Genomic DNA, 23,788 nt, shown 5'->3' with positions numbered 1-23,788 from the left:
CTTCTGACATAGGCTTTTATTTGAAGTTGCAATGGACAGACCCATCGCAGGGAAGTGGTTGTGCGAGAAAAGACGTCAAAATGGACACCGGTGAGGCTGACTGGACCACAACACCAAGTCCTGCATGGAAGATTAGCTGATTTTACTCAAAGGAACAAAATGAAATCTGCTCTTTTACTACAGACCTGACTATTTTTGCTACCACCCAAAATTCTGGCACAAGGTGTAATTGCATTCAGTTGAGAGCGGTGCCTTTGCCTCCAGAGAGTGAAGACAGTCAGATAGGTAAAAGAAATACTTGAGTTCAGCAGTGTTGAGGGCCTTTCAGCCGCAGTGTGATACAAAATAAGCAACAGTCTGGTCCACCTCGCTGTGCAGGGGGTATAGCTCAGTGGTAGAGCATTTGACTGCAGATCAAGAGGTCCCAGGTTCAAATCCTGGTGCCCCCTCAAACATGCACGCAAGCTGGCGTGCGCAAATGCGTTTGCCGTTTTTGTGTCAGCCTGGTAAACTGGTCACTCCGTGACCTGAAAGTAAATGCTTCAACTGAAAATGAAAGGACTGCTGAAAATGTTTCTCCTCAGTCTTTTCCGCAAAAAACACAAGCTTCGAGCAGCTCGTCTCATTTTAGCTCTGCCAGTCAGGATGGCCGAGCGGTCTAAGGCGCCAGACTCAAGGCAAAGTGCCTTCCTCAGGCAAGGGATTTCTGGTCTCCGAATTGAGGCGTGGGTTCGAATCCAACTTCTGACATAGGCTTTTATTTGAAGTGGCAATGGACAGACCCATCGCAGGGAAGTGGTTGTGCGAGAAAAGACGTCAAAATGGACACCGGTGAGGCTGACTGGCTATTTTCCAACACCAAGTCCTCCATGGAAGATTAGCTGATTTTACTCAACGGAACACAATGAAATCTGCTTTTTTACTACAGACCTGACTATTTTTGCTACCACCCAAAATTCTGGCACAAGGTGTAATTGTATTCAGTTGAGAGCGGTGCCTTTGCCTCCAGAGAGTGAAGACAGTCAGACAGGTAAAAGAAATACTTGAGTTCAGCAGTGTTGAGGGCGTTTCAGCCGCAGTGTGATACAAAATAAGCAACAGTCTGGTCCACCTTGCTGTGCAGGGGGTATAGCTCAATGGTAGAGCATTTGACTGCAGATCAAGAGGTCCCAGGTTCAAATCCTGGTGCCCCCTCAAGCATGCACGCAAGCTGGAGTGCGCAAATGCGTTTGCCTAACTGTTTTGCCGTTTTTGTGACAGCCTGGTAAACTGGTCACTCCGTGACCTGAAAGCAAATGCTTCAACTGAAAATGAAAGGACTGCTGAAAATGTGTCTCCTCAGTCTCCTCCGCAAAAAACACAAGCTTCGAGCAGCTCGTCTCACTTTAGCTCTGCCAGTCAGGATGGCCGAGCGGTCTAAGGCGCCAGACTCAAGGCGACGTGCCTTCCTCAGGCAAGGGATTTCTGGTCTCCGAATGGAGGCGTGGGTTCGAATCCCACTTCTGACATAGGCTTTTATTTGAGGTGGCAATGGACAGACCCATCGCAGGGAAGTGGTTGTGCGAGAAAAGACGTCAAAATGGACACCGGTGAGGCTGACTGGACCACAACACCAAGTCCTCCATGGAAGATTAGCTGATTTTACTCAAAGGAACAAAATGAAATCTGCTCTTTTACTACAGACCTGACTATTTTTGCTACCACCCAAAATTCTGGCACAAGGTGTAATTGCATTCAGTTGAGAGCGTTGCCTTTGCCACTCCAGAGAGTGAAGACAGTCAGACAGGTAAAAGAAATGCTTGAGTTCAGCAGTGTTGAGGGCCTTTCAGCCGCAGTGTGATACAAAATAAGCAACAGTCTGGTCCACCTCGCTGTGCAGGGGGTATAGCTCAGTGGTAGAGCATTTGACTGCAGATCAAGAGGTCCCAGGTTCAAATCCTGGTGCCCCCTCAAACATGCACGCAAGCTGGCGTGCGCAAATGCGTTTGCCGTTTTTGTGTCAGCCTGGTAAACTGGTCACTCCGTGACCTGAAAGCAAATGCTTCAACTGAAAATGAAAGGACTCCTGAAAATGTGTCTCCTCAGTCTTTTCCGCAAAAAACACAAGCTTCGAGCAGCTCGTCTCACTTTAGCTCTGCCAGTCAGGATGGCCGAGCGGTCTAAGGCGCCAGACTCAAGGCGAAGTGCCTTCCTCAGGCAAGGGATTTCTGGTCTCCGAATGGAGGCGTGGGTTCGAATTCCACTTCTGACATAGGCTTTTATTTGAAGTGGCAATGGACAGACCCATCGCAGGGAATTGGTTGTGCGAGAAAAGACGTCAAAATGGACACCGGTGAGGCTGACTGGCTATTTTCCAACACCAAGTCCTCCATGGAAGATTAGCTGATTTTACTCAACGGAACACAATGAAATCTGCTTTTTTACTACAGACCTGACTATTTTTGCTACCACCCAAAATTCTGGCACAAGGTGTCATTGCATTCAGTTGAGAGCGGTGCCTTTGCCTCCATAGAGTGAAGACAGTCAGACAGGTAAAAGAAATACTTGAGTTCAGCAGTGTTGAGGGCGTTTTAGCCGCAGTGTGATACAAAATAAGCAACAGTCTGGTCCACCTTCTTGTGCAGGGGGTATAGCTCAATGGTAGAGCATTTGACTGCAGATCAAGAGGTCCCAGATTCAAATCCTGGTGCCCCCTCAAACATGCACGTGCTGGCGTGCGCAAATGCGTTTGCCTACCTGTTTTGCCGTTTTTGTGACAGCCTGGTAAACTGGTCACTCCGTGACCTGAAAGTAAATGCTTCAACTGAAAATGAAAGGACTGCTGAAAATGTGTCTCCTCAGTCTCCTCCGCAAAAAACACAAGCTTCGAGCAGCTCGTCTCACTTTAGCTCTGCCAGTCAGGATGGCCGAGCGGTCTAAGGCGCCAGACTCAAGGCGACGTGCCTTCCTCAGGCAAGGGATTTCTGGTCTCCGAATGGAGGCGTGGGTTCGAATCCCACTTCTGACATAGGCTTTTATTTGAGGTGGCAATGGACAGACCCATCGCAGGGAAGTGGTTGTGCGAGAAAAGACGTCAAAATGGACACCGGTGAGGCTGACTGGACCACAACACCAAGTCCTCCATGGAAGATTAGCTGATTTTACTCAAAGGAACAAAATGAAATCTGCTCTTTTACTACAGACCTGACTATTTTTGCTACCACCCAAAATTCTGGCACAAGGTGTAATTGCATTCAGTTGAGAGCGTTGCCTTTGCCACTCCAGAGAGTGAAGACAGTCAGACAGGTAAAAGAAATGCTTGAGTTCAGCAGTGTTGAGGGCCTTTCAGCCGCAGTGTGATACAAAATAAGCAACAGTCTGGTCCACCTCGCTGTGCAGGGGGTATAGCTCAGTGGTAGAGCATTTGACTGCAGATCAAGAGGTCCCAGGTTCAAATCCTGGTGCCCCCTCAAACATGCACGCAAGCTGGCGTGCGCAAATGCGTTTGCCGTTTTTGTGTCAGCCTGGTAAACTGGTCACTCCGTGACCTGAAAGCAAATGCTTCAACTGAAAATGAAAGGACTCCTGAAAATGTGTCTCCTCAGTCTTTTCCGCAAAAAACACAAGCTTCGAGCAGCTCGTCTCACTTTAGCTCTGCCAGTCAGGATGGCCGAGCGGTCTAAGGCGCCAGACTCAAGGCGAAGTGCCTTCCTCAGGCAAGGGATTTCTGGTCTCCGAATGGAGGCGTGGGTTCGAATTCCACTTCTGACATAGGCTTTTATTTGAAGTGGCAATGGACAGACCCATCGCAGGGAATTGGTTGTGCGAGAAAAGACGTCAAAATGGACACCGGTGAGGCTGACTGGCTATTTTCCAACACCAAGTCCTCCATGGAAGATTAGCTGATTTTACTCAACGGAACACAATGAAATCTGCTTTTTTACTACAGACCTGACTATTTTTGCTACCACCCAAAATTCTGGCACAAGGTGTCATTGCATTCAGTTGAGAGCGGTGCCTTTGCCTCCATAGAGTGAAGACAGTCAGACAGGTAAAAGAAATACTTGAGTTCAGCAGTGTTGAGGGCGTTTTAGCCGCAGTGTGATACAAAATAAGCAACAGTCTGGTCCACCTTCTTGTGCAGGGGGTATAGCTCAATGGTAGAGCATTTGACTGCAGATCAAGAGGTCCCAGATTCAAATCCTGGTGCCCCCTCAAACATGCACGCAAGCTGGCGTGCGCAAATGCGTTTGCCTACCTGTTTTGCCGTTTTTGTGACAGCCTGGTAAACTGGTCACTCCGTGACCTGAAAGTAAATGCTTCAACTGAAAATGAAAGGACTGCTGAAAATGTGTCTCCTCAGTCTCCTCCGCAAAAAACACAAGCTTCGAGCAGCTCGTCTCACTTTAGCTCTGCCAGTCAGGATGGCCGAGCGGTCTAAGGCGCCAGACTCAAGGCGACGTGCCTTCCTCAGGCAAGGGATTTCTGGTCTCCGAATGGAGGCGTGGGTTCGAATCCCACTTCTGACATAGGCTTTTATTTGAAGTGGCAATGGTCAGACCCATCGCAGGAAAGTGGTTGTGCGAGAAAAGACGTCAAAATGGACACCGGTGAGGCTGACTGGACCACAACACCAAGTCCTCCATGGAAGATTAGCTGATTTTACTCAAAGGAACAAAATGAAATCTGCTCTTTTACTACAGACCTGACTATTTTTGCTACCACCCAAAATTCTGGCACAAGGTGTAATTGCATTCAGTTGAGAGCGTTGCCTTTGCCACTCCAGAGAGTGAAGACAGTCAGACAGGTAAAAGAAATGCTTGAGTTCAGCAGTGTTGAGGGCCTTTCAGCCGCAGTGTGATACAAAATAAGCAACAGTCTGGTCCACCTCGCTGTGCAGGGGGTATAGCTCAGTGGTAGAGCATTTGACTGCAGATCAAGAGGTCCCAGGTTCAAATCCTGGTGCCCCCTCAAACATGCACGCAAGCTGGCGTGCGCAAATGCGTTTGCCGTTTTTGTGTCAGCCTGGTAAACTGGTCACTCCGTGACCTGAAAGCAAATGCTTCAACTGAAAATGAAAGGACTGCTGAAAATGTGTCTCCTCAGTCTTTTCCGCAAAAAACACAAGCTTCGAGCAGCTCGTCTCACTTTAGCTCTGCCAGTCAGGATGGCCGAGCGGTCTAAGGCGCCAGACTCAAGGCGAAGTGCCTTCCTCAGGCAAGGGATTTCTGGTCTCCGAATGGAGGCGTGGGTTCGAATTCCACTTCTGACATAGGCTTTTATTTGAAGTGGCAATGGACAGACCCATCGCAGGGAATTGGTTGTGCGAGAAAAGACGTCAAAATGGACACCGGTGAGGCTGACTGGCTATTTTCCAACACCAAGTCCTCCATGGAAGATTAGCTGATTTTACTCAACGGAACACAATGAAATCTGCTTTTTTACTACAGACCTGACTATTTTTGCTACCACCCAAAATTCTGGCACAAGGTGTAATTGCATTCAGTTGAGAGCGGTGCCTTTGCCTCCAGAGAGTGAAGACAGTCAGACAGGTAAAAGAAATACTTGAGTTCAGCAGTGTTGAGGGCGTTTCAGCCACAGTGTGATACAAAATAAGCAACAGTCTGGTCCACCTTGCTGTGCAGGGGGTATAGCTCAATGGTAGAGCATTTGACTGCAGATCAAGAGGTCCCAGGTTCAAATCCTGGTGCCCCCTCAAGCATGCACGCAAGCTGGAGTGCGCAAATGCGTTTGCCTAACTGTTTTGCCGTTTTTGTGTCAGCCTGGTAAACTGGTCACTCCGTGACCTGAAAGCAAATGCTTCAACTGAAAATGAAAGGACTGCTGAAAATGTGTCTCCTCAGTCTCCTCCGCAAAAAACACAAGCTTCGAGCAGCTCGTCTCACTTTAGCTCTGCCAGTCAGGATGGCCGAGCGGTCTAAGGCGCCAGACTCAAGGCGACGTGCCTTCCTCAGGCAAGGGATTTCTGGTCTCCGAATGGAGGCGTGGGTTCGAATCCCACTTCTGACATAGGCTTTTATTTGAGGTGGCAATGGACAGACCCATCGCAGGGAAGTGGTTGTGCGAGAAAAGACGTCAAAATGGACACCGGTGAGGCTGACTGGACCACAACACCAAGTCCTCCATGGAAGATTAGCTGATTTTACTCAAAGGAACAAAATGAAATCTGCTCTTTTACTACAGACCTGACTATTTTTGCTACCACCCAAAATTCTGGCACAAGGTGTAATTGCATTCAGTTGAGAGCGTTGCCTTTGCCACTCCAGAGAGTGAAGACAGTCAGACAGGTAAAAGAAATGCTTGAGTTCAGCAGTGTTGAGGGCCTTTCAGCCGCAGTGTGATACAAAATAAGCAACAGTCTGGTCCACCTCGCTGTGCAGGGGGTATAGCTCAGTGGTAGAGCATTTGACTGCAGATCAAGAGGTCCCAGGTTCAAATCCTGGTGCCCCCTCAAACATGCACGCAAGCTGGCGTGCGCAAATGCGTTTGCCGTTTTTGTGTCAGCCTGGTAAACTGGTCACTCCGTGACCTGAAAGCAAATGCTTCAACTGAAAATGAAAGGACTCCTGAAAATGTGTCTCCTCAGTCTTTTCCGCAAAAAACACAAGCTTCGAGCAGCTCGTCTCACTTTAGCTCTGCCAGTCAGGATGGCCGAGCGGTCTAAGGCGCCAGACTCAAGGCGAAGTGCCTTCCTCAGGCAAGGGATTTCTGGTCTCCGAATGGAGGCGTGGGTTCGAATTCCACTTCTGACATAGGCTTTTATTTGAAGTGGCAATGGACAGACCCATCGCAGGGAATTGGTTGTGCGAGAAAAGACGTCAAAATGGACACCGGTGAGGCTGACTGGCTATTTTCCAACACCAAGTCCTCCATGGAAGATTAGCTGATTTTACTCAACGGAACACAATGAAATCTGCTTTTTTACTACAGACCTGACTATTTTTGCTACCACCCAAAATTCTGGCACAAGGTGTCATTGCATTCAGTTGAGAGCGGTGCCTTTGCCTCCATAGAGTGAAGACAGTCAGACAGGTAAAAGAAATACTTGAGTTCAGCAGTGTTGAGGGCGTTTTAGCCGCAGTGTGATACAAAATAAGCAACAGTCTGGTCCACCTTCTTGTGCAGGGGGTATAGCTCAATGGTAGAGCATTTGACTGCAGATCAAGAGGTCCCAGATTCAAATCCTGGTGCCCCCTCAAACATGCACGCAAGCTGGCGTGCGCAAATGCGTTTGCCTAACTGTTTTGCCGTTTTTGTGACAGCCTGGTAAACTGGTCACTCCGTGACCTGAAAGTAAATGCTTCAACTGAAAATGAAAGGACTGCTGAAAATGTGTCTCCTCAGTCTCCTCCGCAAAAAACACAAGCTTCGAGCAGCTCGTCTCACTTTAGCTCTGCCAGTCAGGATGGCCGAGCGGTCTAAGGCGCCAGACTCAAGGCGACGTGCCTTCCTCAGGCAAGGGATTTCTGGTCTCCGAATGGAGGCGTGGGTTCGAATCCCACTTCTGACATAGGCTTTTATTTGAAGTGGCAATGGACAGACCCATCGCAGGGAAGTGGTTGTGCGAGAAAAGACGTCAAAATGGACACCGGTGAGGCTGACTGGACCACAACACCAAGTCCTCCATGGAAGATTAGCTGATTTTACTCAAAGGAACAAAATGAAATCTGCTCTTTTACTACAGACCTGACTATTTTTGCTACCACCCAAAATTCTGGCACAAGGTGTAATTGCATTCAGTTGAGAGCGTTGCCTTTGCCACTCCAGAGAGTGAAGACAGTCAGACAGGTAAAAGAAATGCTTGAGTTCAGCAGTGTTGAGGGCCTTTCAGCCGCAGTGTGATACAAAATAAGCAACAGTCTGGTCCACCTCGCTGTGCAGGGGGTATAGCTCAGTGGTAGAGCATTTGACTGCAGATCAAGAGGTCCCAGGTTCAAATCCTGGTGCCCCCTCAAACATGCACGCAAGCTGGCGTGCGCAAATGCGTTTGCCGTTTTTGTGTCAGCCTGGTAAACTGGTCACTCCGTGACCTGAAAGCAAATGCTTCAACTGAAAATGAAAGGACTCCTGAAAATGTGTCTCCTCAGTCTTTTCCGCAAAAAACACAAGCTTCGAGCAGCTCGTCTCACTTTAGCTCTGCCAGTCAGGATGGCCGAGCGGTCTAAGGCGCCAGACTCAAGGCGAAGTGCCTTCCTCAGGCAAGGGATTTCTGGTCTCCGAATGGAGGCGTGGGTTCGAATTCCACTTCTGACATAGGCTTTTATTTGAAGTGGCAATGGACAGACCCATCGCAGGGAATTGGTTGTGCGAGAAAAGACGTCAAAATGGACACCGGTGAGGCTGACTGGCTATTTTCCAACACCAAGTCCTCCATGGAAGATTAGCTGATTTTACTCAACGGAACACAATGAAATCTGCTTTTTTACTACAGACCTGACTATTTTTGCTACCACCCAAAATTCTGGCACAAGGTGTCATTGCATTCAGTTGAGAGCGGTGCCTTTGCCTCCATAGAGTGAAGACAGTCAGACAGGTAAAAGAAATACTTGAGTTCAGCAGTGTTGAGGGCGTTTTAGCCGCAGTGTGATACAAAATAAGCAACAGTCTGGTCCACCTTCTTGTGCAGGGGGTATAGCTCAATGGTAGAGCATTTGACTGCAGATCAAGAGGTCCCAGATTCAAATCCTGGTGCCCCCTCAAACATGCACGCAAGCTGGCGTGCGCAAATGCGTTTGCCTAACTGTTTTGCCGTTTTTGTGACAGCCTGGTAAACTGGTCACTCCGTGACCTGAAAGTAAATGCTTCAACTGAAAATGAAAGGACTGCTGAAAATGTGTCTCCTCAGTCTCCTCCGCAAAAAACACAAGCTTCGAGCAGCTCGTCTCACTTTAGCTCTGCCAGTCAGGATGGCCGAGCGGTCTAAGACGCCAGACTCAAGGCGACGTGCCTTCCTCAGGCAAGGGATTTCTGGTCTCCGAATGGAGGCGTGGGTTCGAATCCCACTTCTGACATAGGCTTTTATTTGAAGTGGCAATGGACAGACCCATCGCAGGGAAGTGGTTGTGCGAGAAAAGACGTCAAAATGGACACCGGTGAGGCTGACTGGACCACAACACCAAGTCCTCCATGGAAGATTAGCTGATTTTACTCAAAGGAACAAAATGAAATCTGCTCTTTTACTACAGACCTGACTATTTTTGCTACCACCCAAAATTCTGGCACAAGGTGTAATTGCATTCAGTTGAGAGCGTTGCCTTTGCCACTCCAGAGAGTGAAGACAGTCAGACAGGTAAAAGAAATGCTTGAGTTCAGCAGTGTTGAGGGCCTTTCAGCCGCAGTGTGATACAAAATAAGCAACAGTCTGGTCCACCTCTCTGTGCAGGGGGTATAGCTCAGTGGTAGAGCATTTGACTGCAGATCAAGAGGTCCCAGGTTCAAATCCTGGTGCCCCCTCAAACATGCACGCAAGCTGGCGTGCGCAAATGCGTTTGCCGTTTTTGTGTCAGCCTGGTAAACTGGTCACTCCGTGACCTGAAAGCAAATGCTTCAACTGAAAATGAAAGGACTCCTGAAAATGTGTCTCCTCAGTCTTTTCCGCAAAAAACACAAGCTTCGAGCAGCTCGTCTCACTTTAGCTCTGCCAGTCAGGATGGCCGAGCGGTCTAAGGCGCCAGACTCAAGGCGAAGTGCCTTCCTCAGGCAAGGGATTTCTGGTCTCCGAATGGAGGCGTGGGTTCGAATTCCACTTCTGACATAGGCTTTTATTTGAAGTGGCAATGGACAGACCCATCGCAGGGAATTGGTTGTGCGAGAAAAGACGTCAAAATGGACACCGGTGAGGCTGACTGGCTATTTTCCAACACCAAGTCCTCCATGGAAGATTAGCTGATTTTACTCAACGGAACACAATGAAATCTGCTTTTTTACTACAGACCTGACTATTTTTGCTACCACCCAAAATTCTGGCACAAGGTGTCATTGCATTCAGTTGAGAGCGGTGCCTTTGCCTCCATAGAGTGAAGACAGTCAGACAGGTAAAAGAAATACTTGAGTTCAGCAGTGTTGAGGGCGTTTTAGCCGCAGTGTGATACAAAATAAGCAACAGTCTGGTCCACCTTCTTGTGCAGGGGGTATAGCTCAATGGTAGAGCATTTGACTGCAGATCAAGAGGTCCCAGATTCAAATCCTGGTGCCCCCTCAAACATGCACGCAAGCTGGCGTGCGCAAATGCGTTTGCCTAACTGTTTTGCCGTTTTTGTGACAGCCTGGTAAACTGGTCACTCCGTGACCTGAAAGTAAATGCTTCAACTGAAAATGAAAGGACTGCTGAAAATGTGTCTCCTCAGTCTCCTCCGCAAAAAACACAAGCTTCGAGCAGCTCGTCTCACTTTAGCTCTGCCAGTCAGGATGGCCGAGCGGTCTAAGACGCCAGACTCAAGGCGACGTGCCTTCCTCAGGCAAGGGATTTCTGGTCTCCGAATGGAGGCGTGGGTTCGAATCCCACTTCTGACATAGGCTTTTATTTGAAGTGGCAATGGACAGACCCATCGCAGGGAAGTGGTTGTGCGAGAAAAGACGTCAAAATGGACACCGGTGAGGCTGACTGGACCACAACACCAAGTCCTCCATGGAAGATTAGCTGATTTTACTCAAAGGAACAAAATGAAATCTGCTCTTTTACTACAGACCTGACTATTTTTGCTACCACCCAAAATTCTGGCACAAGGTGTAATTGCATTCAGTTGAGAGCGTTGCCTTTGCCACTCCAGAGAGTGAAGACAGTCAGACAGGTAAAAGAAATGCTTGAGTTCAGCAGTGTTGAGGGCCTTTCAGCCGCAGTGTGATACAAAATAAGCAACAGTCTGGTCCACCTCGCTGTGCAGGGGGTATAGCTCAGTGGTAGAGCATTTGACTGCAGATCAAGAGGTCCCAGGTTCAAATCCTGGTGCCCCCTCAAACATGCACGCAAGCTGGCGTGCGCAAATGCGTTTGCCGTTTTTGTGTCAGCCTGGTAAACTGGTCACTCCGTGACCTGAAAGCAAATGCTTCAACTGAAAATGAAAGGACTCCTGAAAATGTGTCTCCTCAGTCTTTTCCGCAAAAAACACAAGCTTCGAGCAGCTCGTCTCACTTTAGCTCTGCCAGTCAGGATGGCCGAGCGGTCTAAGGCGCCAGACTCAAGGCGAAGTGCCTTCCTCAGGCAAGGGATTTCTGGTCTCCGAATGGAGGCGTGGGTTCGAATTCCACTTCTGACATAGGCTTTTATTTGAAGTGGCAATGGACAGACCCATCGCAGGGAATTGGTTGTGCGAGAAAAGACGTCAAAATGGACACCGGTGAGGCTGACTGGCTATTTTCCAACACCAAGTCCTCCATGGAAGATTAGCTGATTTTACTCAACGGAACACAATGAAATCTGCTTTTTTACTACAGACCTGACTATTTTTGCTACCACCCAAAATTCTGGCACAAGGTGTCATTGCATTCAGTTGAGAGCGGTGCCTTTGCCTCCATAGAGTGAAGACAGTCAGACAGGTAAAAGAAATACTTGAGTTCAGCAGTGTTGAGGGCGTTTTAGCCGCAGTGTGATACAAAATAAGCAACAGTCTGGTCCACCTTCCTGTGCAGGGGGTATAGCTCAATGGTAGAGCATTTGACTGCAGATCAAGAGGTCCCAGGTTCAAATCCTGGTGCCCCCTCAAACATGCACGCAAGCTGGCGTGCGCAAATGCGTTTGCCTAACTGTTTTGCCGTTTTTGTGACAGCCTGGTAAACTGGTCACTCCGTGACCTGAAAGCAAATGCTTCAACTGAAAATGAAAGGACTGCTGAAAATGTGTCTCCTCAGTCTCCTCCGCAAAAAACACAAGCTTCGAGCAGCTCGTCTCACTTTAGCTCTGCCAGTCAGGATGGCCGAGCGGTCTAAGGCGCCAGACTCAAGGCGACGTGCCTTCCTCAGGCAAGGGATTTCTGGTCTCCGAATGGAGGCGTGGGTTCGAATCCCACTTCTGACATAGGCTTTTATTTGAAGTGGCAATGGACAGACCCATCGCAGGGAAGTGGTTGTGCGAGAAAAGACGTCAAAATGGACACCGGTGAGGCTGACTGGACCACAACACCAAGTCCTCCATGGAAGATTAGCTGATTTTACTCAAAGGAACAAAATGAAATCTGCTCTTTTACTACAGACCTGACTATTTTTGCTACCACCCAAAATTCTGGCACAAGGTGTAATTGCATTCAGTTGAGAGCGTTGCCTTTGCCACTCCGGAGAGTGAAGACAGTCAGACAGGTAAAAGAAATGCTTGAGTTCAGCAGTGTTGAGGGCCTTTCAGCCGCAGTGTGATACAAAATAAGCAACAGTCTGGTCCACCTCGCTGTGCAGGGGGTATAGCTCAGTGGTAGAGCATTTGACTGCAGATCAAGAGGTCCCAGGTTCAAATCCTGGTGCCCCCTCAAACATGCACGCAAGCTGGCGTGCGCAAATACGTTTGCCTTTTTTGTGTCAGCCTGGTAAACTGGTCACTCCGTGACCTGAAAGCAAATGCTTCAACTGAAAATGAAAGGACTCCTGAAAATGTGTCTCCTCAGTCTTTTCCGCAAAAAACACAAGCTTCGAGCAGCTCGTCTCACTTTAGCTCTGCCAGTCAGGATGGCCGAGCGGTCTAAGGCGCCAGACTCAAGGCGAAGAGCCTTCCTCAGGCAAGGGATTTCTGGTCTCCGAATGGAGGCGTGGGTTCGAATTCCACTTCTGACATAGGCTTTTATTTGAAGTGGCAATGGACAGACCCATCGCAGGGAATTGGTTGTGCGAGAAAAGACGTCAAAATGGACACCGGTGAGGCTGACTGGCTATTTTCCAACACCAAGTCCTCCATGGAAGATTAGCTGATTTTACTCAACGGAACACAATGAAATCTGCTTTTTTACTACAGACCTGACTATTTTTGCTACCACCCAAAATTCTGGCACAAGGTGTCATTGCATTCAGTTGAGAGCGGTGCCTTTGCCTCCATAGAGTGAAGACAGTCAGACAGGTAAAAGAAATACTTGAGTTCAGCAGTGTTGAGGGCGTTTTAGCCGCAGTGTGATACAAAATAAGCAACAGTCTGGTCCACCTTCCTGTGCAGGGGGTATAGCTCAATGGTAGAGCATTTGACTGCAGATCAAGAGGTCCCAGGTTCAAATCCTGGTGCCCCCTCAAACATGCACGCAAGCTGGCGTGCGCAAATGCGTTTGCCTAACTGTTTTGCCGTTTTTGTGACAGCCTGGTAAACTGGTCACTCCGTGACCTGAAAGTAAATGCTTCAACTGAAAATGAAAGGACTGCTGAAAATGTGTCTCCTCAGTCTCCTCCGCAAAAAACACAAGCTTCGAGCAGCTCGTCTCACTTTAGCTCTGCCAGTCAGGATGGCCGAGCGGTCTAAGGCGCCAGACTCAAGGCGACGTGCCTTCCTCAGGCAAGGGATTTCTGGTCTCCGAATGGAGGCGTGGGTTCGAATCCCACTTCTGACATAGGCTTTTATTTGAAGTGGCAATGGACAGACCCATCGCAGGGAAGTGGTTGTGCGAGAAAAGACGTCAAAATGGACACCGGTGAGGCTGACTGGACCACAACACCAAGTCCTCCATGGAAGATTAGCTGATTTTACTCAAAGGAACAAAATGAAATCTGCTCTTTTACTACAGACCTGACTATTTTTGCTACCACCCAAAATTCTGGCACAAGGTGTAATTGCATTCAGTTGAGAGCGTTGCCTTTGCCACTCCAGAGAGTGAAGACAGTCAGACAGGTAAAAGAAATGCTTGAGTTCAGCAGTGTTGAGGGCCTTTCAGCCGCAGTGTGATACAAAATAAGCAACAGTCTGGTCCACCTCGCTGTGCAGGGGGTATAGCTCAGTGGTAGAGCATTTGACTGCAGATCAAGAGGTCCCAGGTTCAAATCCTGGTGCCCCCTCAAACATGCACGCAAGCTGGCGTGCGCAAATGCGTTTGCCGTTTTTGTGTCAGCCTGGTAAACTGGTCACTCCGTGACCTGAAAGCAAATGCTTCAACTGAAAATGAAAGGACTGCTGAAAATGTGTCTCCTCAGTCTTTTCCGCAAAAAACACAAGCTTCGAGCAGCTCGTCTCACTTTAGCTCTGCCAGTCAGGATGGCCGAGCGGTCTAAGGCGCCAGACTCAAGGCGAAGTGCCTTCCTCAGGCAAGGGATTTCTGGTCTCCGAATGGAGGCGTGGGTTCGAATTCCACTTCTGACATAGGCTTTTATTTGAAGTGGCAATGGACAGACCCATCGCAGGGAAGTGGTTGTGCGAGAAAAGACGTCAAAATGGACACCGGTGAGGCTGACTGGACCACAACACCAAGTCCTCCATGGAAGATTAGCTGATTTTACTCAAAGGAACAAAATGAAATCTGCTCTTTTACTACAGACCTGACTATTTTTGCTACCACCCAAAATTCTGGCACAAGGTGTAATTGCATTCAGTTGAGAGCGTTGCCTTTGCCACTCCAGAGAGTGAAGACAGTCAGACAGGTAAAAGAAATGCTTGAGTTAAGCAGTGTTGAGGGCCTTTCAGCCGCAGTGTGATACAAAATAAGCAACAGTCTGGTCCACCTTGCTGTGCAGGGGGTATAGCTCAGTGGTAGAGCATTTGACTGCAGATCAAGAGGTCCCAGGTTCAAATCCTGGTGCCCCCTCAAACATGCACGCAAGCTGGCGTGCGCAAATGCGTTTGCCTTTTTTGTGTCAGCCTGGTAAACTGGTCACTCCGTGACCTGAAAGCAAATGCTTCAACTGAAAATGAAAGGACTCCTGAAAATGTGTCTCCTCAGTCTTTTCCGCAAAAAACACAAGCTTCGAGCAGCTCGTCTCACTTTAGCTCTGCCAGTCAGGATGGCCGAGCGGTCTAAGGCGCCAGACTCAAGGCGAAGTGCCTTCCTCAGGCAAGGGATTTCTGGTCTCCGAATGGAGGCGTGGGTTCGAATTCCACTTCTGACATAGGCTTTTATTTGAAGTGGCAATGGACAGACCCATCGCAGGGAATTGGTTGTGCGAGAAAAGACGTCAAAATGGACACCGGTGAGGCTGACTGGCTATTTTCCAACACCAAGTCCTCCATGGAAGATTAGCTGATTTTACTCAACGGAACACAATGAAATCTGCTTTTTTACTACAGACCTGACTATTTTTGCTACCACCCAAAATTCTGGCACAAGGTGTAATTGCATTCAGTTGAGAGCGGTGCCTTTGCCTCCAGAGAGTGAAGACAGTCAGACAGGTAAAAGAAATACTTGAGTTCAGCAGTGTTGAGGGCGTTTCAGCCGCAGTGTGATACAAAATAAGCAACAGTCTGGTCCACCTTGCTGTGCAGGGGGTATAGCTCAATGGTAGAGCATTTGACTGCAGATCAAGAGGTCCCAGGTTCAAATCCTGGTGCCCCCTCAAACATACACGCAAACTGGCCTGCGCAAATGCGTTTGCCTAACTGTTTTGCCGTTTTTGTGACAGCCTGGTAAACTGGTCACTCCGTGACCTGAAAGCAAATGCTTCAACTGAAAATGAAAGGACTGCTGAAAATGTGTCTCCTCAGTCTCCTCCGCAAAAAACACAAGCTTCGAGCAGCTCGTCTCACTTTAGCTCTGCCAGTCAGGATGGCCGAGCGGTCTAAGGCGCCAGACTCAAGGCGACGTGCCTTTCTCAGGCAAGGGATTTCTGGTCTCCGAATGGAGGCGTGGGTTCGAATCCCACTTCTGACATAGGCTTTTATTTGAAGTGGCAATGGACAGACCCATCGCAGGGAAGTGGTTGTGCGAGAAAAGACGTCAAAATGGACACCGGTGAGGCTGACTGGACCACAACACCAAGTCCTCCATGGAAGATTAGCTGATTTTACTCAAAGGAACAAAATGAAATCTGCTCTTTTACTACAGACCTGACTATTTTTGCTACCACCCAAAATTCTGGCACAAGGTGTAATTGCATTCAGTTGAGAGCGTTGCCTTTGCCACTCCAGAGAGTGAAGACAGTCAGACAGGTAAAAGAAATGCTTGAGTTAAGCAGTGTTGAGGGCCTTTCAGCCGCAGTGTGATACAAAATAAGCAACAGTCTGGTCCACCTCGCTGTGCAGGGGGTATAGCTCAGTGGTAGAGCATTTGACTGCAGATCAAGAGGTCCCAGGTTCAAATCCTGGTGCCCCCTCAAACATGCACGCAAGCTGGCGTGCGCAAATGCGTTTGCCGTTTTTGTGTCAGCCTGGTAAACTGGTCACTCCGTGACCTGAAAGCAAATGCTTCAACTGAAAATGAAAGGACTCCTGAAAATGTGTCTCCTCAGTCTTTTCCGCAAAAAACACAAGCATCGAGCAGCTCGTCTCACTTTAGCTCTGCCAGTCAGGATGGCCGAGCGGTCTAAGGCGCCAGACTCAAGGAGAAGTGCCTTCCTCAGGCAAGGGATTTCTGGTCTCCGAATGGAGGCGTGGGTTCGAATCCCACTTCTGACATAGGCTTTTATTTGAAGTGGCAATGGACAGACCCATCGCAGGGAATTGGTTGTGCGAGAAAAGACGTCAAAATGGACACCGGTGAGGCTGACTGGCTATTTTCCAACACCAAGTCCTGCATGGAAGATTAGCTGATTTTACTCAACGGAACACAATGAAATCTGCTTTTTTACTACAGACCTGACTATTTTTGCTACCACCCAAAATTCTGGCACAAGGTGTCATTGCATTCAGTTGAGAGCGGTGCCTTTGCCTCCATAGAGTGAAGACAGTCAGACAGGTAAAAGAAATACTTGAGTTCAGCAGTGTTGAGGGCGTTTCAGCCGCAGTGTGATACAAAATAAGCAACAGTCTGGTCCACCTTGCTGTGCAGGGGGTATAGCTCAATGGTAGAGCATTTGACTGCAGATCAAGAGGTCCCAGGTTCAAATCCTGGTGCCCCCTCAAACATACACGCAAACTGGCCTGCGCAAATGCGTTTGCCTAACTGTTTTGCCGTTTTTGTGACAGCCTGGTAAACTGGTCACTCCGTGACCTGAAAGCAAATGCTTCAACTGAAAATGAAAGGACTGCTGAAAATGTGTCTCCTCAGTCTCCTCCGCAAAAAACACAAGCTTCGAGCAGCTCGTCTCACTTTAGCTCTGCCAGTCAGGATGGCCGAGCGGTCTAAGGCGCCAGACTCAAGGCGACGTGCCTTTCTCAGGCAAGGGATTTCTGGTCTCCGAATGGAGGCGTGGGTTCGAATCCCACTTCTGACATAGGCTTTTATTTGAAGTGGCAATGGACAGACCCATCGCAGGGAAGTGGTTGTGCGAGAAAAGACGTCAAAATGGACACCGGTGAGGCTGACTGGACCACAACACCAAGTCCTCCATGGAAGATTAGCTGATTTTACTCAAAGGAACAAAATGAAATCTGCTCTTTTACTACAGACCTGACTATTTTTGCTACCACCCAAAATTCTGGCACAAGGTGTAATTGCATTCAGTTGAGAGCGTTGCCTTTGCCACTCCAGAGAGTGAAGACAGTCAGACAGGTAAAAGAAATGCTTGAGTTAAGCAGTGTTGAGGGCCTTTCAGCCGCAGTGTGATACAAAATAAGCAACAGTCTGGTCCACCTCGCTGTGCAGGGGGTATAGCTCAGTGGTAGAGCATTTGACTGCAGATCAAGAGGTCCCAGGTTCAAATCCTGGTGCCCCCTCAAACATGCACGCAAGCTGGCGTGCGCAAATGCGTTTGCCGTTTTTGTGTCAGCCTGGTAAACTGGTCACTCCGTGACCTGAAAGCAAATGCTTCAACTGAAAATGAAAGGACTCCTGAAAATGTGTCTCCTCAGTCTTTTCCGCAAAAAACACAAGCATCGAGCAGCTCGTCTCACTTTAGTTCTGCCAGTCAGGATGGCCGAGCGGTCTAAGGCGCCAGACTCAAGGAGAAGTGCCTTCCTCAGGCAAGGGATTTCTGGTCTCCGAATGGAGGCGTGGGTTCGAATCCCACTTCTGACATAGGCTTTTATTTGAAGTGGCAATGGACAGACCCATCGCAGGGAATTGGTTGTGCGAGAAAAGACGTCAAAATGGACACCGGTGAGGCTGACTGGCTATTTTCCAACACCAAGTCCTCCATGGAAGATTAGCTGATTTTACTCAACGGAACACAATGAAATCTGCTTTTTTACTACAGACCTGACTATTTTTGCTACCACCCAAAATTCTGGCACAAGGTGTCATTGCATTCAGTTGAGAGCGGTGCCTTTGCCTCCATAGAGTGAAGACAGTCAGACAGGTAAAAGAAATACTTGAGTTCAGCAGTGTTGAGGGCGTTTTAGCCGCAGTGTGATACAAAATAAGCAACAGTCTGGTCCACCTTCCTGTGCAGGGGGTATAGCTCAATGGTAGAGCATTTGACTGCAGATCAAGAGGTCCCAGGTTCAAATCCTGGTGCCCCCTCAAACATGCACGCAAACTGGCCTGCGCAAATGCGTTTGCCTAACTGTTTTGCCGTTTTTGTGACAGCCTGGTAAACTGGTCACTCCGTGACCTGAAAGCAAATGCTTCAACTGAAAATGAAAGGACTGCTGAAAATGTGTCTCCTCAGTCTCCTCCGCAAAAAACACAAGCTTCGAGCAGCTCGTCTCACTTTAGCTCTGCCAGTCAGAATGGCCGAGCGGTCTAAGGCGCCAGACTCAAGGCGAAGTGCCTTCCTCAGGCAAGGGATTTCTGGTCTCCGAATGGAGGCGTGGGTTCGAATTCCACTTCTGACATAGGCTTTTATTTGAAGTGGCAATGGACAGACCCATCGCAGGGAATTGGTTGTGCGAGAAAAGACGTCAAAATGGACACCGGTGAGGCTGACTGGCTATTTTCCAACACCAAGTCCTCCAGGGAAGATTAGCTGATTTTACTCAACGGAACACAATGAAATCTGCTTTTTTACTACAGACCTGACTATTTTTGCTACCACCCAAAATTCTGGCACAAGGTGTAATTGCATTCAGTTGAGAGCGGTGCCTTTGCCTCCAGAGAGTGAAGACAGTCAGACAGGTAAAAGAAATACTTGAGTTCAGCAGTGTTGAGGGCGTTTCAGCCGCAGTGTGATACAAAATAAGCAACAGTCTGGTCCACCTTGCTGTGCAGGGGGTATAGCTCAATGGTAGAGCATTTGACTGCAGATCAAGAGGTCCCAGGTTCAAATCCTGGTGCCCCCTCAAACATGCACGCAAACTGGCCTGCGCAAATGCGTTTGCCTAACTGTTTTGCCGTTTTTGTGACAGCCTGGTAAACTGGTCACTCCGTGACCTGAAAGCAAATGCTTCAACTGAAAATGAAAGGACTGCTGAAAATGTGTCTCCTCAGTCTCCTCCGCAAAAAACACAAGCTTCGAGCAGCTCGTCTCACTTTAGCTCTGCCAGTCAGAATGGCCGAGCGGTCTAAGGCGCCAGACTCAAGGCGAAGTGCCTTCCTCAGGCAAGGGATTTCTGGTCTCCGAATGGAGGCGTGGGTTCGAATTCCACTTCTGACATAGGCTTTTATTTGAAGTGGCAATGGACAGACCCATCGCAGGGAATTGGTTGTGCGAGAAAAGACGTCAAAATGGACACCGGTGAGGCTGACTGGCTATTTTCCAACACCAAGTCCTCCATGGAAGATTAGCTGATTTTACTCAAAGGAACAAAATGAAATCTGCTCTTTTACTACAGACCTGACTATTTTTGCTACCACCCAAAATTCTGGCACAAGGTGTAATTGCATTCAGTTGAGAGCGTTGCCTTTGCCACTCCAGAGAGTGAAGACAGTCAGACAGGTAAAAGAAATGCTTGAGTTCAGCAGTGTTGAGGGCCTTTCAGCCGCAGTGTGATACAAAATAAGCAACAGTCTGGTCCACCTCGCTGTGCAGGGGGTATAGCTCAGTGGTAGAGCATTTGACTGCAGATCAAGAGGTCCCAGGTTCAAATCCTGGTGCCCCCTCAAACATGCACGCAAGCTGGCGTGCGCAAATGCGTTTGCCGTTTTTGTGTCAGCCTGGTAAACTGGTCACTCCGTGACCTGAAAGCAAATGCTTCAACTGAAAATGAAAGGACTGCTGAAAATGTGTCTCCTCAGTCTTTTCCGCAAAAAACACAAGCTTCGAGCAGCTCGTCTCACTTTAGCTCTGCCAGTCAGGATGGCCGAGCGGTCTAAGGCGCCAGACTCAAGGCGAAGTGCCTTCCTCAGGCAAGGGATTTCTGGTCTCCGAATGGAGGCGTGGGTTCGAATTCCACTTCTGACATAGGCTTTTATTTGAAGTGGCAATGGACAGACCCATCGCAGGGAATTGGTTGTGCGAGAAAAGACGTCAAAATGGACACCGGTGAGGCTGACTGGCTATTTTCCAACACCAAGTCCTCCATGGAAGATTAGCTGATTTTACTCAACGGAACACAATGAAATCTGCTTTTTTACTACAGACCTGACTATTTTTGCTACCACCCAAAATTCTGGCACAAGGTGTAATTGCATTCAGTTGAGAGCGGTGCCTTTGCCTCCAGAGAGTGAAGACAGTCAGACAGGTAAAAGAAATACTTGAGTTCAGCAGTGTTGAGGGCGTTTCAGCCGCAGTGTGATACAAAATAAGCAACAGTCTGGTCCACCTTGCTGTGCAGGGGGTATAGCTCAATGGTAGAGCATTTGACAGCAGATCAAGAGGTCCCAGGTTCAAATTCTGGTGCCCCCTCAAACATGCACGCAAACTGGCCTGCGCAAATGCGTTTGCCTAACTGTTTTGCCGTTTTTGTGACAGCCTGGTAAACTGGTCACTCCGTGACCTGAAAGCAAATGCTTCAACTGAAAATGAAAGGACTGCTGAAAATGTGTCTCCTCAGTCTCCTCCGCAAAAAACACAAGCTTCGAGCAGCTCGTCTCACTTTAGCTCTGCCAGTCAGGATGGCCGAGCGGTCTAAGGCGCCAGACTCAAGGCGACGTGCCTTCCTCAGGCAAGGGATTTCTGGTCTCCGAATGGAGGCGTGGGTTCGAATCCCACTTCTGACATAGGCTTTTATTTGAAGTGGCAATGGACAGACCCATCGCAGGGAAGTGGTTGTGCGAGAAAAGACGTCAAAATGGACACCGGTGAGGCTGACTGGACCACAACACCAAGTCCTCCATGGAAGATTAGCTGATTTTACTCAAAGGAACAAAATTAAATCTGCTCTTTTACTACAGACCTGACTATTTTTGCTACCACCCAAAATTCTGGCACAAGGTGTAATTGCATTCAGTTGAGAGCGTTGCCTTTGCCACTCCAGAGAGTGAAGACAGTCAGACAGGTAAAAGAAATGCTTGAGTTCAGCAGTGTTGAGGGCCTTTCAGCCGCAGTGTGATACAAAATAAGCAACAGTCTGGTCCACCTCGCTGTGCAGGGGGTATAGCTCAGTGGTAGAGCATTTGACTGCAGATCAAGAGGTCCCAGGTTCAAATCCTGGTGCCCCCTCAAACATGCACGCAAGCTGGCGTGCGCAAATGCGTTTGCCGTTTTTGTGTCAGCCTGGTAAACTGGTCACTCCGTGACCTGAAAGCAAATGCTTCAACTGAAAATGAAAGGACTGCTGAAAATGTGTCTCCTCAGTCTTTTCCGCAAAAAACACAAGCTTCGAGCAGCTCGTCTCACTTTAGCTCTGCCAGTCAGGATGGCCGAGCGGTCTAAGGCGCCAGACTCAAGGCGAAGTGCCTTCCTCAGGCAAGGGATTTCTGGTCTCCGAATGGAGGCGTGGGTTCGAATTCCACTTCTGACATAGGCTTTTATTTGAAGTGGCAATGGACAGACCCATCGCAGGGAATTGGTTGTGCGAGAAAAGACGTCAAAATGGACACCGGTGAGGCTGACTGGCTATTTTCCAACACCAAGTCCTCCATGGAAGATTAGCTGATTTTACTCAACGGAACACAATGAAATCTGCTTTTTTACTACAGACCTGACTATTTTTGCTACCACCCAAAATTCTGGCACAAGGTGTAATTGCATTCAGTTGAGAGCGGTGCCTTTGCCTCCAGAGAGTGAAGACAGTCAGACAGGTAAAAGAAATACTTGAGTTCAGCAGTGTTGAGGGCGTTTTAGCCGCAGTGTGATACAAAATAAGCAACAGTCTGGTCCACCTTCCTGTGCAGGGGGTATAGCTCAATGGTAGAGCATTTGACTGCAGATCAAGAGGTCCCAGGTTCAAATCCTGGTGCCACCTCAAACATGCACGCAAGCTGTCGTGCGCAAATGCGTTTGCCTAACTGTTTTGCCGTTTTTGTGACAGCCTGGTAAACTGGTCACTCCGTGACCTGAAAGGAAATGCTTCAACTGAAAATGAAAGGACTGCTGAAAATGTGTCTCCTCAGTCTCCTCCGCAAAAAACACAAGCTTCGAGCAGCTCGTCTCACTTTAGCTCTGCCAGTCAGGATGGCCGAGCGGTCTAAGGCGCCAGACTCAAGGCGACGTGCCTTCCTCAGGCAAGGGATTTCTGTTCTCCGAATGGAGGCGTGGGTTCGAATCCCACTTCTGACATAGGCTTTTATTTGAAGTGGCAATGGACAGACCCATCGCAGGGAAGTGGTTGTGCGAGAAAAGACGTCAAAATGGACACCGGTGAGGCTGACTGGACCACAACACCAAGTCCTCCATGGAAGATTAGCTGATTTTACTCAAAGGAACAAAATGAAATCTGCTCTTTTACTACAGACCTGACTATTTTTGCTACCACCCAAAATTCTGGCACAAGGTGTAATTGCATTCAGTTGAGAGCGTTGCCTTTGCCACTCCAGAGAGTGAAGACAGTCAGACAGGTAAAAGAAATGCTTGAGTTCAGCAGTGTTGAGGGCCTTTCAGCCGCAGTGTGATACAAAATAAGCAACAGTCTGGTCCACCTCGCTGTGCAGGGGGTATAGCTCAGTGGTAGAGCATTTGACTGCAGATCAAGAGGTCCCAGGTTCAAATCCTGGTGCCCCCTCAAACATGCACGCAAGCTGGCGTGCGCAAATGCGTTTGCCGTTTTTGTGTCAGCCTGGTAAACTGGTCACTCCGTGACCTGAAAGCAAATGCTTCAACTGAAAATGAAAGGACTGCTGAAAATGTGTCTCCTCAGTCTTTTCCGCAAAAAACACAAGCTTCGAGCAGCTCGTCTCACTTTAGCTCTGCCAGTCAGGATGGCCGAGCGGTCTAAGGCGCCAGACTCAAGGCGAAGTGCCTTCCTCAGGCAAGGGATTTCTGGTCTCCGAATGGAGGCGTGGGTTCGAATTCCACTTCTGACATAGGCTTTTATTTGAAGTGGCAATGGACAGACCCATCGCAGGGAATTGGTTGTGCGAGAAAAGACGTCAAAATGGACACCGGTGAGGCTGACTGGCTATTTTCCAACACCAAGTCCTCCATGGAAGATTAGCTGATTTTACTCAACGGAACACAATGAAATCTGCTTTTTTACTACAGACCTGACTATTTTTGCTACCACCCAAAATTCTGGCACAAGGTGTAATTGCATTCAGTTGAGAGCGGTGCCTTTGCCTCCAGAGAGTGAAGACAGTCAGACAGGTAAAAGAAATACTTGAGTTCAGCAGTGTTGAGGGCGTTTCAGCCGCAGTGTGATACAAAATAAGCAACAGTCTGGTCCACCTTGCTGTGCAGGGGGTATAGCTCAATGGTAGAGCATTTGACAGCAGATCAAGAGGTCCCAGGTTCAAATTCTGGTGCCCCCTCAAACATGCACGCAAACTGGCCTGCGCAAATGCGTTTGCCTAACTGTTTTGCCGTTTTTGTGACAGCCTGGTAAACT

The 23,788-nt window shown here is 48.6% G+C and overlaps 28 non-coding genes across 28 annotated transcripts; all 28 read left to right on the top strand.

Annotated features, from left to right (window-relative positions):
• The first annotated feature begins 377 nt into the window (after nt 1–377).
• Nucleotides 378–449, top strand: trnac-gca. The gene has a single exon. It is a non-coding gene; the product is annotated as a tRNA-Cys (tRNA).
• A 948-nt stretch (nt 450–1,397) lies between these two features.
• Nucleotides 1,398–1,508, top strand: trnal-caa. Its single transcript has 2 exons — nt 1,398–1,435; nt 1,463–1,508. It is a non-coding gene; the product is annotated as a tRNA-Leu (tRNA).
• Nucleotides 1,509–1,878: 370 nt separating this feature from the next.
• trnac-gca lies at nt 1,879–1,950 on the top strand. The gene has a single exon. It is a non-coding gene; the product is annotated as a tRNA-Cys (tRNA).
• A 946-nt stretch (nt 1,951–2,896) lies between these two features.
• On the top strand, nt 2,897–3,007 carry trnal-caa. The gene is made up of 2 exons: nt 2,897–2,934; nt 2,962–3,007. It is a non-coding gene; the product is annotated as a tRNA-Leu (tRNA).
• A 370-nt stretch (nt 3,008–3,377) lies between these two features.
• Nucleotides 3,378–3,449, top strand: trnac-gca. The gene has a single exon. It is a non-coding gene; the product is annotated as a tRNA-Cys (tRNA).
• A 948-nt stretch (nt 3,450–4,397) lies between these two features.
• On the top strand, nt 4,398–4,508 carry trnal-caa. The gene is made up of 2 exons: nt 4,398–4,435; nt 4,463–4,508. It is a non-coding gene; the product is annotated as a tRNA-Leu (tRNA).
• Nucleotides 4,509–4,878: 370 nt separating this feature from the next.
• Nucleotides 4,879–4,950, top strand: trnac-gca. Its single transcript has one exon. It is a non-coding gene; the product is annotated as a tRNA-Cys (tRNA).
• Nucleotides 4,951–5,898: 948 nt separating this feature from the next.
• On the top strand, nt 5,899–6,009 carry trnal-caa. Its single transcript has 2 exons — nt 5,899–5,936; nt 5,964–6,009. It is a non-coding gene; the product is annotated as a tRNA-Leu (tRNA).
• Nucleotides 6,010–6,379: 370 nt separating this feature from the next.
• On the top strand, nt 6,380–6,451 carry trnac-gca. Its single transcript has one exon. It is a non-coding gene; the product is annotated as a tRNA-Cys (tRNA).
• A 948-nt stretch (nt 6,452–7,399) lies between these two features.
• trnal-caa lies at nt 7,400–7,510 on the top strand. The gene is made up of 2 exons: nt 7,400–7,437; nt 7,465–7,510. It is a non-coding gene; the product is annotated as a tRNA-Leu (tRNA).
• Nucleotides 7,511–7,880: 370 nt separating this feature from the next.
• Nucleotides 7,881–7,952, top strand: trnac-gca. Its single transcript has one exon. It is a non-coding gene; the product is annotated as a tRNA-Cys (tRNA).
• A 1,429-nt stretch (nt 7,953–9,381) lies between these two features.
• On the top strand, nt 9,382–9,453 carry trnac-gca. Its single transcript has one exon. It is a non-coding gene; the product is annotated as a tRNA-Cys (tRNA).
• A 1,429-nt stretch (nt 9,454–10,882) lies between these two features.
• trnac-gca lies at nt 10,883–10,954 on the top strand. Its single transcript has one exon. It is a non-coding gene; the product is annotated as a tRNA-Cys (tRNA).
• A 948-nt stretch (nt 10,955–11,902) lies between these two features.
• Nucleotides 11,903–12,013, top strand: trnal-caa. The gene is made up of 2 exons: nt 11,903–11,940; nt 11,968–12,013. It is a non-coding gene; the product is annotated as a tRNA-Leu (tRNA).
• Nucleotides 12,014–12,383: 370 nt separating this feature from the next.
• Nucleotides 12,384–12,455, top strand: trnac-gca. The gene has a single exon. It is a non-coding gene; the product is annotated as a tRNA-Cys (tRNA).
• A 948-nt stretch (nt 12,456–13,403) lies between these two features.
• Nucleotides 13,404–13,514, top strand: trnal-caa. The gene is made up of 2 exons: nt 13,404–13,441; nt 13,469–13,514. It is a non-coding gene; the product is annotated as a tRNA-Leu (tRNA).
• A 370-nt stretch (nt 13,515–13,884) lies between these two features.
• Nucleotides 13,885–13,956, top strand: trnac-gca. The gene has a single exon. It is a non-coding gene; the product is annotated as a tRNA-Cys (tRNA).
• Nucleotides 13,957–14,627: 671 nt separating this feature from the next.
• Nucleotides 14,628–14,699, top strand: trnac-gca. The gene has a single exon. It is a non-coding gene; the product is annotated as a tRNA-Cys (tRNA).
• Nucleotides 14,700–15,647: 948 nt separating this feature from the next.
• trnal-caa lies at nt 15,648–15,758 on the top strand. Its single transcript has 2 exons — nt 15,648–15,685; nt 15,713–15,758. It is a non-coding gene; the product is annotated as a tRNA-Leu (tRNA).
• Nucleotides 15,759–16,128: 370 nt separating this feature from the next.
• trnac-gca lies at nt 16,129–16,200 on the top strand. The gene has a single exon. It is a non-coding gene; the product is annotated as a tRNA-Cys (tRNA).
• Nucleotides 16,201–16,390: 190 nt separating this feature from the next.
• Nucleotides 16,391–16,501, top strand: trnal-caa. Its single transcript has 2 exons — nt 16,391–16,428; nt 16,456–16,501. It is a non-coding gene; the product is annotated as a tRNA-Leu (tRNA).
• Nucleotides 16,502–17,148: 647 nt separating this feature from the next.
• Nucleotides 17,149–17,259, top strand: trnal-caa. The gene is made up of 2 exons: nt 17,149–17,186; nt 17,214–17,259. It is a non-coding gene; the product is annotated as a tRNA-Leu (tRNA).
• Nucleotides 17,260–17,629: 370 nt separating this feature from the next.
• Nucleotides 17,630–17,701, top strand: trnac-gca. The gene has a single exon. It is a non-coding gene; the product is annotated as a tRNA-Cys (tRNA).
• A 190-nt stretch (nt 17,702–17,891) lies between these two features.
• Nucleotides 17,892–18,002, top strand: trnal-caa. The gene is made up of 2 exons: nt 17,892–17,929; nt 17,957–18,002. It is a non-coding gene; the product is annotated as a tRNA-Leu (tRNA).
• Nucleotides 18,003–19,892: 1,890 nt separating this feature from the next.
• Nucleotides 19,893–19,964, top strand: trnac-gca. Its single transcript has one exon. It is a non-coding gene; the product is annotated as a tRNA-Cys (tRNA).
• Nucleotides 19,965–20,912: 948 nt separating this feature from the next.
• On the top strand, nt 20,913–21,023 carry trnal-caa. The gene is made up of 2 exons: nt 20,913–20,950; nt 20,978–21,023. It is a non-coding gene; the product is annotated as a tRNA-Leu (tRNA).
• A 370-nt stretch (nt 21,024–21,393) lies between these two features.
• trnac-gca lies at nt 21,394–21,465 on the top strand. The gene has a single exon. It is a non-coding gene; the product is annotated as a tRNA-Cys (tRNA).
• Nucleotides 21,466–22,894: 1,429 nt separating this feature from the next.
• Nucleotides 22,895–22,966, top strand: trnac-gca. The gene has a single exon. It is a non-coding gene; the product is annotated as a tRNA-Cys (tRNA).
• The last annotated feature ends 822 nt before the right edge of the window (nt 22,967–23,788 follow it).

The sequence above is a fragment of the Alosa sapidissima genome, chromosome 8, assembly GCF_018492685.1.
Source record: "Alosa sapidissima isolate fAloSap1 chromosome 8, fAloSap1.pri, whole genome shotgun sequence".
Classification (NCBI taxonomy): Eukaryota; Metazoa; Chordata; class Actinopteri; order Clupeiformes; family Clupeidae; genus Alosa; species Alosa sapidissima.
Note: the sequence above shows the minus strand (reverse complement) of the source record. Positions and strands in the feature narration are given on the sequence as shown.